Consider the following 12,284-nt stretch of genomic DNA (forward strand, 5'->3'; position numbering starts at 1 on the left):
AAACGCCGTTATTCAGATAAAATGAAGATTTGTATGTTCAAATTTGCCATGTAAATTATCTTTGAATTTCACTATACTATATGCCATATCCCTTCTTTTTCTCTTTTTCTTTTTATTTTCCTCAGGCACACCAAAGGACGTTTATACCCCTGGCCAAATTCCATGTAGTGCATTTGGATGGATCTGCTGGTCCGCTGCGTTTGTTTGGGAACTGAACCGTCTCGCGCCGTCGTACTTCCTCGTTAGGTCTCGTGCGGGCGCCGCCCACACGGCTTGGGCTACGCCTACGGGCTACGGCCCCGACGACCGCGCTCCGGCGACGCTGCGCCTGCCGCCCCGACGCCCGGCGCTTGCTGCCCGACGTGCCCACTCCGAGGTTTGCCGACGCCCGGAGCCGTAAACGCCGCAGGTGAAGTTTGGCCAATGGCATAAAAGTCTTTTTACTTGTGTCAAAATTTCATATGTTTCATTGAAATGTTCGAAATTCCATATCTGCTAATTTTTGTTTTAGACTCCAAACGTTGGGCTTTGTCTATTTAGCCCTGGGCGCCGCCGCCGGCACCATCCAGCCAAGGCGGAAGCTGCCACCGCCGCGGCCTGTACAGTCTGACGGAGCCCGTCGCCGTCTCTTCCCAGTATTGCCGAGGACCGCCGCCCTGTCTCTGACGGAGATCGCCGCCGAGAAAAGCCGGAGGTCGCCGCCCTGTCGAATTGGAACGCCACGGCCGGCAGCAACTCCATCAAGGTAATCTTCAGTTGATTGTTTATGCTGTATGTAAGTAACATTCAGGCGTGCTAGAAGTTGTTTGTTTAGAATTGGGGATGAAATTGAATTGAAGCTTAATTCCAGGTTGAACTTACTTTAGCCAATCAAACATTGGAACTAGAGTTCAAGGGCACTTTTACATAAATGGGGACAATGGACACGGCGGAAGTAAAAACTAGTCCTTGTGAAGGTTTATTAGATGCTTCAACCATGTATGAATGGGACCCATGGAATCCTTCCTTTCCTTCATGTCCTCCTATTCCTCCCGATATGGACTTGAATTCCCATTCCAAATTGGTCACTAAGGTAAAGGAGACTTACCACACTTATGGTGTTCCTCTTTTTTCTGTTTTCTTTCCTTATTAGTTGTGGCTGCTGATGCATTTTCTCTCTCAGTGGTTTGATAAAAAAGATGAACTGCTTATGACCTCAAAAGCGACCAATCTAATCATCCCAGACCGTACTCCAGAGGTAACTTCTTATCTCCATTCACTAATTTCAAATGATAAAATCTTCATGTCATTTGATATCAATTATTCGTTTGTGCCTGCAATATCTTTTGCTTCAGTATTTAACTTGCATGTTTTGGGTTTTATGTTTTACTGTATGATGAAGTGTTATTTTAAGATTGTGTTTATTTTCATTTCATCTTCGAATTGATAACTGATTAGCTTGCAACTTGTTTTTTTTTTAATTGTGGATGGATCAATCTAGTGGGTGAATGATGCCTTCTACATTACAATGCCCCGGTTGGTGCCCATCCTGGACAAGGATAGTGTCCGGCGCCTCCTATGCTCAATGAATCAGGAAGGACGGGGCATGGGATGGGGTTACATCATCACCCCACAAAACTTCAACCAGATGATCTTGCAAAATGCATTGCGATGTGCCAAAGTTGTCTTGGAGGGCAAGGATCCTGAGCTTCATGGGTTTCGTGCCAACCCCAATTGCATGAACCGATTTGTTTTTTTCCCCCTCCACCAAGCTGCTGAAATTTTCTCTGTTGACATGATCAAGTTGCTGTTCGAATACAATGCATCAGCAAATGTATGCACATCAGGCACTGAAGTTATTGAGAACCTACTGCCGCTACATGTTGCTGTGGAGAACACTTGCTTGCACAAGTATCTGGAGGATAATGCATTTCCTAACCAAGAGGACCTGGATAGCGATTATGCAAATATCATCTATATTTGCAAGCTCATCCATCTTCTATGTCTGCCTGAGATGGTATGCCACATCCATTTACTTTCTCAACACAACGAAGGAAAATGTTGACTTCTTATCTCAAACCACTAAGTCCGTGATCTACGGACTGAGCAACTTACATCTGCAGTTCTCAAATACTTAATGTTTCCGTAATATTTTTTATGTGTTCGCTTGTGGAGACACGTTTTTTAGTTACTACTCCCTCCATTTAAAAAATGTAAGGTGCAGTTTCACTTGGCATGGTCTCCCAAATTAGACTTTGACATGCAATTTCTCCTATACCATAATGTTGTAGCAGCAAGATCAGTACTATAAGATAATACTTTCGAATACATTTTTGTAGCAAAAATTATTTTTTTGTAAGACTAATTGTTGATTGAAGATTACAAGGTTTGAATCTTGAAAGTGTGCCTTGTAAAAAGAAGTAGAAAGAGCAGTTGAGAAATTGCAAAGTTAAAGTTTGTGTCACCAAAATTTTGAACATTGATTTTATTTTGCCTGGATCTGGATGTGGCAAACCTGTTGAAGTAAATTAGCACTGCACATATATATGAGTTATAGAAGACTAAGATTTTGGTTCTTGTTGATTGTCTTCGCAGAAGATTTTCTTGGATACAGTTAGATTGCTTGCGAAACACACAGATAATCTTGTGATGAGCTCTGGTGTTACATAAAGCATGGAAAGCTTGTTCAGACTGCAGTCCTGCTCCTGGCTGCTCAAAAGCATATCCGTACAAGATCTTCCTGCGACGGAAATTGAAATTACAAGTCAGATGGGTTTGGTAGTACCATTAACCGTATTCGGGACCACACGTTGGAACTGGAGGCGAGTCAAAACAGAAAGAATGACAAGGAGCAGGAGATGGAGAAAAGGCTTGCTCGTACTGCGTTGATGCTTGTTCGTGCAGTTGCCGTAGCTGGTGAAGTTCTCGATGGATATATTCAATCATATCCGAAGGTACCAAATTGTTTTTTACAGTTGCAGTGCCTAGTATTCCTGTGCAGTACTACTTTTATCCCCAAATAAATCAACTTCTGAAGTTGTCCTGAATCAAACTTTTGTAATTTTGACCAAATTTATAAGAACATAAATAATTTATATTTATGACACAAATTAGTATCAGTAGATACACCGTGAAATATATTTTTATAGTGTACTTATATCTGGTGTCATAGATTTTGAAATTCTTTCTTATAAGAGTGATCAAACATACAAAAGTTTGGCTTTAATTCTGAAAGGTGATTTATATGGGGATGGAGAGAGTATGATCTACTGTGTCGCATTGACATTTAATATTCTAAAAAAAGGCATGCCTAAAGGCATCTTTCCCTGTGCTTGAGAACATCTTCCCAGGTTGAACTTGGGGCCTGCATGTAATCTAATCAATAAAAGATGCTAGAACTACTCAGATCAATTGAGAGGAAAAGCAAACGTCCAGTCTACAAACTCTTTTTACTGGTGTGTTAAGGATTGTGAAATAACTTTGACAATTTCAAATGCATAAGATGTTGGCCCACAGGATCACCGGCTCAGGTGAGTGAACCACTCACCAGTCATGTCGAGCACCCGCTAGTGTTGCCGAGCACCCACTAGCCGTGCCGACCACGAACAAGCGTTGTCCGTCCCCACACATTATGGCCAGAGGTTGAAGAAGGGAGAACAGAGCATACACACACAGTACAAGACACCAGCGTTGGCCGAAGCCCTGTATGGGAGATGACAAATCTGAACTCTCTTTACTGAGTTGCCATGGTAGTCTATTATACAACTCTATCCATCTAGTCCTAATACATCTGTTCTACTATAATAGTGACTAGATAACATACAGGGCTGACTCTGCGCCGGCCTCTGCATGTGGCTACAGTGCTACATGTGAGCCGTGCGGCGCCTGCACCTGCCGCGCCTACAGTATCACAGCAGGGGGCCTTTCGGCGCCGCCTTCCCTTGCTGTGTTCACACAACGTAGCAGTAGATTATCTAACATAAGATAGTTTAATTTTGATTTCTTTCAAAGTTGTATTCGTGAAGTGTCAAATTGTTTTGTATTATGAGACATTGTTTGCAGATTGTCAGCTGTTACATTCTAAAAAATATTAATTTACTTCGATACAGTTGGTATATACACAATAGTAGACCCCTGTAACTCCTGATCCAATTCAGTAGCTGAAAGATATTATCATGGAATCCGTCTGGTTAATTTATTAATTATATCTCTGGTAATTGATACATCAGCTCTAATGACTTATTTTCCTGAAATATTGGTTTATAAAATTGATATGTCTATGTAGAAGTGTCTTTTGTAATTATGTTGGATTATTACCAGTAATCTTGAGGCTTGTTTTAGATCAATTGCATATCCAAATATCATTTGGTAATTTCGCCATAAAGATGACAAACATTATCTGTTGCGCAACCACTGACAGCCTCAATATGGAACATATATCTATAAATGAACATGTCAAATCATGAATAACTTGTGTAACTACATTTTACTGTTGCTACGTGTTAAAGGATTGTGCAAACGTTGACAATTTCAAATGCGTAGGATAGTTTAGTTTTGTATGATTTAAGATTCCCCTAAGATATCTTGCAAGTAATTCACAAGAACCTCAAATAATGATTTTTTTGGACTTATATTGATATGTGTGCCATGCATGCTACAATTATTGGTTGTAGCTCGTATTTATTGAAAATGGTTTGAGTACTATTCTTTTAGTTACATTGCAGTAATGTCCATCATCTCTCAATCCATCGAGTGACTGTGTTGTGTGGTCCATTACAGCCCTATCAATTGATTCAAATGTCTAACAAGTAAAATATATCATGCTCCATGCAGGTTTCCCATAACATGCAGGTGCCCCATGAGGAGGTACATGAACACGTCTCCTCGATTCTCAAGGACCGTGGTTTTTGTCCTAGTGAAGAAGTCATCTGCGTTGGAAACCTGTACCTCCTTAAACCCTTGCTTTCCTTTGGTTATAATAAATATTTGTTCAAATATTCATTTCTTCTACTTGTTCTTGAAGCGATCGTTATGAGGATGTATTATCTAAAGAAGAGTCACCTTACAAACATGGTATGCAAGCATTCGTTCTGATCAAAATCTCATTCAAATTTTGAAACAATAAGCCACAATGATTTTTGTGATGGAAAAGAGGTGATATGAATGCCATCAAGAAAGCTAAGGGAACCCTATGTCAGCTTGCTGAAGCGGAAAAGGTAAAGATATTCATACGATACTGTTGTATGTCCATCTCATCGTTCATGCGTAGGACAAAGTTGGCAATCTCCCCATTTGTCTTGCTTTTCATGTTTTCCTTTCCCATTTAATTAATATTTCACCTAATTTAGAAATCTATTTGTTATTGCGATCTCCAAATTTTCTACAGAGGTTTATTATCGTAAGATTATGGCCAGGGTTCTTGTTATTTTACAGCTCGTGTGCTTCTTTTTGGTTGTTTTATTGAGCCTTCTTTGGTAGAAATATTTGTGAAACGAAGGCAATTGTGCCACGAGCTAATCTCTTGAGCCAACAGCTTGGGGGTTGTTTGGTAGACCCTTGTTTTGCTTAGCAAGCTAGCATGCTTGGGTAAGCTTTTCCTTGCCGAGTTAGACGAGCCAATCTGACTCTCCCACGCTGGCAAGGCGAGTGGCCGGTGCATGCGCAAAAAAAAAAAGCTATATGAGAATAGCACGCATGGGCTTATGATTAGCCAAAAGGATGGGTCCCTTGCATGCCCCTGTCCTTGCTTAGCTTTGCTGGGCATGGTTAGACAATCTTACCTACCTAGCTTGTGTTGGCAAAGGAACCAAGTAGTCTCTTAATGTGCTTTGTTGTTGGCTCAAGAGATTAAGCTATATTAACGAGTCAACAACAATGCACATTAAACAAGGGATGGAGGTCATAGACGCATAGGCATCACCCAAGCCAACACAATAGACTCATAGGAAAGCTCAAGAGTTAGGCTAGACAATTCTATTGCACTGGACAAAAATCAGTGAGTCCTAGAGGGTCAAGTAGGGTTGTGAGAGGCAACAATCACTTGCACTGTTTTATAGTTGTGCTTATAGAATTTGCGGTCGGTTTTGCCAAATTCTAATTGTCGCGGTTGCTTCAATATCATCATCTATGATTTTCTACGAGATTCGTCTATGTCTTAATACGGTGCAAGCTTATGTCATACTCACAATATCTTTTCAAATATTTGAGGCTGTTGCGCATAACTAGGGACATAAGATTCCAACATCAACCAGCTCCTACTTGTTTAGAACACTAAATGCAAGGGCACTTCAAGTCATTTCTTTTGTGAATCCTCAAACTTAGGACTTCGTTAGCATTTAGGGCCCACTCAAAACACCCCTCACATAAAGGAATGTAATACCCTTTACCTTTTGACTATAAATATCTAAAAACTATATCGATTGACAACATAAGATTGGTATTACTAGGTTTAATATGAAAAATAATTTCATAATATATAACTCTTTACATATAAGCTTATATATAGGCCTTGTAGACCATGTCGATGTCCTAATGGACTTGTATTTCTGATCAAAGGAAGCAGGTATTATGCCCTAATTTTTTACTATTTGACCCTTTTTGAATAAAATTTATATTTGCCTCCCTGAGAGACTTAAACGCATCTTTGGACCCTGGGAGTCGGCGCCATGAGCGTTTCGGCGCCACAGATCTTAGCGCCGAGGTGCCTGGCCGTGTATAGAAGAAAATCCTACGTGGCTGGTACATCGGCGCCAGAATACATGGCGCCGAGCTCGACGCCACAGATCTTGATGCCGAGGTACCGGCTTCAAAGTGTGCAGCCAAGTGAAGAGAGAGAGAGAGGTGGGGCCTCGGACAGAGACGACGTTGAAGACCAGGCGCGTGCGGCGCGTGCCACATGCGCGCACAGCCTAGACCAGGCGCATGCGGTGCGCCCCATCAGCTAGAGCCCGGCGCCCGAGCCAACCAGCAGCCTGCAGCGCTGGTTCCCTTACTCCGTTTCCCGTGCTGATTTGCAAAAACCACCGGCTGCATCCCTATTAGTAGCTTTAGTGACGTTGCATTTTTCTGTGACATTAAATATAGACAGTGTTTGGTTCGGATGATTGTAACGTTACTCATCTACGGAGGGTAATAGATGCCGTTGCCTGGCGTTTGTTTTGAGCCTCGTGTAATTGGATCACGCCACAATCGGATACGAGAGACTTCACAAAAGCGATAACGCTCCCACCGTGACGGTATCTGCTACTGAATGACGTCTCCGTTAGCCTCGGATCGTGGGTCCACCTTGTTTGCTCACGCGGTCACGCAATCGTCAATTCGAGCCAAGTGAAGAAAAAAACGAAACGATAAGATGCAAGTAAAATCTGGACGTAGTAGCTTCCGTGTTAATGTTACCAAGCCTATCCAAACAAATTACTTAATTTCTTGCCATATTTACGTTTGCGCTGTTTATTCCATTCCTTGCTTTTGTGTTTCCTTATTCCAACCAAATGCTATCATAATATCTAATATCTTAGTGAGTGCTTGGATGTACCTTGTTTAAAAAGAAGTGCTTGCTGGCTGGTCATACCGAAATACCTGATGTGATGTTTGCAATTTCTAACATTTGGATCTTTTATTGAACTTTGTCAGGTTATGAAAAATAAAACACCTAGAGGATGGGAACTCAAGTATGCAAGGAGAAGTTTTTCCCCCTATTGAAGATCAATATTATCATCCCGATTGCCTGTGAAGGTGATCCGTGCAACAGATATACCTAATAAACTTAAACAACACCACAACTCTTGGAATAAATTAGTAGGCCAAGGATCATCCTCAACTCCAGATCTCAATATTGGTCTGTTGGCTAGCCTTCAGAAATTAAGTAATCATCAACCTACAAGGACGTTTGGCAGTGCTGCAGTGCCACTATTGAAGATGTTGAGGAATGCATGACTAAGAGATACACCATAGGTAATATTGTCTAGACCAAGTATATTTCTTACCAGTGAAGCACAACATGAAAACTTTCTGGTACACCTAGAACTTGTAGAAAACTATATCGTTTGGATTTGTTGAAATTATAATGTTGTTAAAGAGAAATTATGTTATATTGTACCTCGTTCTAACAAGGTCTTCATTATTGTTCACCATATTTTCAGGCAAAGCACATCTCTTTTAGCAAATACAAGGTCTTATAGCTTTAATGTGACTAGTTAACCTTAGAACAATGCTAGGAAAGCCTAGAGACAAATCAGAAGTGAGAATGAATAAAAAACAGCCCATGTCTTAATAGCCTAGAGACAAGTTCGGAAGCGAGAATGAATCAAAATAGATCAAATTGGTTTTCCCTGAATATATTCATTAGGGTTTGAAACCTGCCAAAACCAGCCCTGGCCGATTTGGAAACCATCCTAGGCTGATTTTCCAAGTCAATCTTGAATTAATCGCATACTTAACACTAGTTACTCAAATTCCTCATTTAGGCTGTGTTTAGTTCGCGAAATTTGAGAATTTGGCTAGTGTAGCACTTTCGTTTTTATTTGGCAATTAGTGTTCAATCATGGACTAATTAGGCTCAAAACGTTCGTCTCGCGATTTCCAGCCAAACTGTGCAATTAGTTTTTTTCGTCTACATTTAATGCTCCATACACGTATCGCAAGATTCGATGTGATGGCTATTGTAGCACTTTTTGGGAAACTTTTTGGGAACTAAACACAGCCTTAGGATGTTTTGAGCTATTCTAGGTGAAACGATCAAGATGTCCAAGAGAGGAGGTGAATTGGGCTAAGTCTAAATTTCTTGCAATAATTAAGTCCTGCACTTAGCCCATTTCACCCTTTTGTGCCATAAGTGTTTCTATTGTTCTACCGCACACAATTTTACACCCTAGGTTCTAATCCTACTCTAGCATGACAATTCTAAGAATGTCAACAAGAATTGAATTGCTCAAATATAAATGCTCAAAGTAAAGAGAGGGAGAGGAACGCGGCGATGTTTTAACGAGGTATTGGAGAGTCGCCACTCCTCACTAGTCCTCGTTGGAGCACCCGCGCAAGGGTGTAGCTCCCTCTTGGTCTGCGCAAGGATCAAGTACTCTCTACGGGCTGATTCTTCGACACTCCATCATGGTGAATTGCCCACAACCGCTCACACCATGACTTGGGTCATCCACAAGCTCCGTTGGATGATTACCAAGCTTACAATCACCACCGAGCCATCTAGGTGATGACGACCACCAAGAGTAACAAGCACAAACTCTCACTTGACTAAGACAAGCCTAATGAGGAAGGTGGATGGACACTTGCTACTCCATATGCACTAATGAGGTCCTTAATCTTGGATTCTCAAAACTCAATCACTCCACTAGGCTCTTGCTCTCCCTTGCACTCCAAAGATGTTTCTCAGCTGAACAAATGGGCAAGAGAGCTAAGTTGGACGAGTAGGAGAAGTATTTATACTCCCACATTCAAAACATGACTATTACTGTCCAACTCAGCAAAACACGAGGTGACCGAACACGCAGGTCAGTACACCGCAGCTGCAATTGGCCAACCCTGTCAGAGAGAGCTGTTGGAGTGGCCTGACACTGACCAGCGTCCGGTCAACATCCACCGGACACGTCCGGTCAAGAATTTTGGTTTTTGGACCCTCTCTGATGTCGACCTGACGCTACAAACTCAGAGTCCGGTCGTTTACTGTTCAGCGTCTGATCCTCCCTGACAGCGAGGCCTCACTGCTACAGATATGACTAGAGACGCGTCCTGTTCCAATCACTATGCAGTGTCCGGTCGCTCCTCGGCTTCTGTTGTGCACGCTGATACTGACCGGATGCAACACCTATGAGTCCGGTCATCACCAAACAAGTGTCCGATCAACATTTTGACCCTCCATTCACTTCTAATTCAAAATCTTTTTTGAATGAAGTTGACTCCACTTGATCTTTGGGCTATTCCTAAGCTACCTAGTGCTAAGTTTGACAAGTGTGCACCACACCTAATCTATTAGACTCACCTAGGTCAAGCTACTAGTTCATACCCTCCTTAATAGTATGGCCAAAGGAAAAACAAAGTCCTAAACTACTCTAAGTGTCTCTCCAATGCCAAACGACACTTAGAACTAGTCCATCCTTAACATTGTCATTCATCCTTTGAAAACTGAAAAGATTTTCATCGATAGGGGCATGAAAACCATAATTGCCCAAACAATCATCATTACCATGACCTAACTCAAATTGCCTCTGCAAAACACATATTAGTCACAGTAATCTTGTGTCATTATTAATCACCGAAACTCAACTAGGGGCCTAAATGCTTTCAATCTTCCCCTTTTTGGTGATTGATGACAACACTACCTAGAGTATGTGTAAAAGAGACGAGTGAGGTTTTTCAACATGCTTGGTTCTTATAAGAAAATGACAATAAAAACAAAGGGGTTAGGCATGCTTATATGACTCAAGCCAACCTAATGTACTCACAAGATATGAAATAAGCACGAGTACACAAAGTAAAGCTCATTTGAATCGGAGTATAATGCGGAAGCAAAGCAAATGAGTATAACCAAGTGGCATGACATATATATAACAAGTAGAGAGCACACATGTCACATAAGACTCACAATCATACATATATCACATGTATCACAATGTATGAAAGTAAATGTGAATGCATGAAGTGGCACGCAAAAGAATGAGTCCATCTCACACGCTCCCCCCTGAGTCTAACATACTCGTTCCCTCTCCCCCTTTGGCGTCAAGCACCAAAACCTAAGGGTCAGTCGGTAGGATAGAAGCAGACGAGTCGAGCGCTGAGATGCGATGAGAGATCTAAAACTGAGCTGCATCATCCTCGAACCTGGAACTCTGAGCGATCGGACCCTCTAGAGTAGACTCAAGCAGACCCTCTGTCACTAGAAGTGTAGGTGAAGTGGTCTGGGTCTACTCGATGGACTCGATAGCTGGGTCGGCCTATGGAGACTCTAAAGCTATGGTAGTAGCCTGACCCTATGGCTCAGAAGGTGTCTCTGTAGAAAGTGGAGCCACAACTGCCGTTGTCTCTATCACTGAAGCATCAAGTGTAGGAGTGACCATCGGAGGCGGCTCTAACAAAGCAACAGATGACGGAAGAGTCTCGGTCGTCCCGGTGACCGGAGCTGCTATAGTAGGAGCAAGGATTTAGTACTCTAGAGGTGTAGGCTGTCCTATGAGCTCACTAAAGGTAGGACCCAAACTTTGGGAGACTGGAGTGTCTGTCACTAGCACAGACTCTGACTGAGTAGGAGTGAACCCCATAATTATGGAGTGAAGCATTGAGCCTGCTCTATCCCTGGTGAAGCGAACCACTAAGACACCTGCTCGGAAGGTGAGGCAAACTATGCAGTCAGCTATCCCTGACTCTAAAGCCCACTAGGATGTATAGCTAGAGTTACTAGAGTGCTAGTAACAGTCGAACCAAGCTATAGCATGGGCTAGTAAGGAGCAATCCCTATAGCTGTAAGGACATGCTGCATGAAACCAAGGAGCTACCGCTAAGTGTCTAGCTATTGCTACTGAATGGCCTGCTGCTGCTGGAATTGATCCTGACATGCCTGCATCTGAGCAATAGTAGCTATAGTAGCCTATGCTTGTCGTGTCTGATCCTGCTACAACCTCTCAAGTATGGCAATCAAAGTAGGGTCGGTCTGAGGTGGCTGAGGTAGGGCTGAGCTAGAGCCACTAGCCTCTTTATCGTGAGCTCATGGGGGCATCCATGGAATCGACTGGTAGTCCTCATATGAGCTGTCAGTCGGGTCGTCTTTAATCTTGTCGCAATGTTGTGCCTTTAGCTGCTAAAGCTCTATTTCTGCAACGGCCCTAATGGCCTTGTCCTGCTCAGCTGCAGTCTCTAACACCTCTAGTCCATGGCTCGGTTGCCTTGGAGTCCTCCCACGACTATGACATAGCAATTGGCTCATGTCGTACTTCAGAAACTCTGTAGTAGCACCACTCTAGTCAGCCACTGTCTCTAGGATATATGTGAAACTACCTTCCAAATGAGAAAAGTAATCCAATGAGCATAAGGCAGCTAACGATGACCTTGAAGCCCTCTGCTACGGTGTCATCCATCTCTGAGAGTATCACATCCCAAATATCAAACATAGTCTGAGAGATCAGGTGGTGGACTAACCAAAGCTGAATCCGTGTCAATCCCTCATGATAGCCACCCCTCGGGAGCAAAGACCTCATGACTGAGTCAATGATACGAGCTATAGGTGTAAGGTCACGTGGTGTGCGACTCTAGCCCTCTCCAAATGGTTTAGTGAAGCAAGCTCTGACTAAGTTTGTGGG

At 42.5% G+C, this 12,284-nt stretch overlaps 1 pseudogene; it reads left to right on the plus strand.

Annotated features, from left to right (window-relative positions):
• Positions 1-244: 244 nt before the first annotated feature.
• LOC136498593 (uncharacterized) lies at positions 245-2,964 on the plus strand (annotated as a pseudogene).
• Positions 2,965-12,284: the final 9,320 nt, after the last annotated feature.

This window comes from Miscanthus floridulus, chromosome 12 (assembly GCF_019320115.1).
Source record: "Miscanthus floridulus cultivar M001 chromosome 12, ASM1932011v1, whole genome shotgun sequence".
Classification (NCBI taxonomy): domain Eukaryota; kingdom Viridiplantae; phylum Streptophyta; class Magnoliopsida; order Poales; family Poaceae; genus Miscanthus; species Miscanthus floridulus.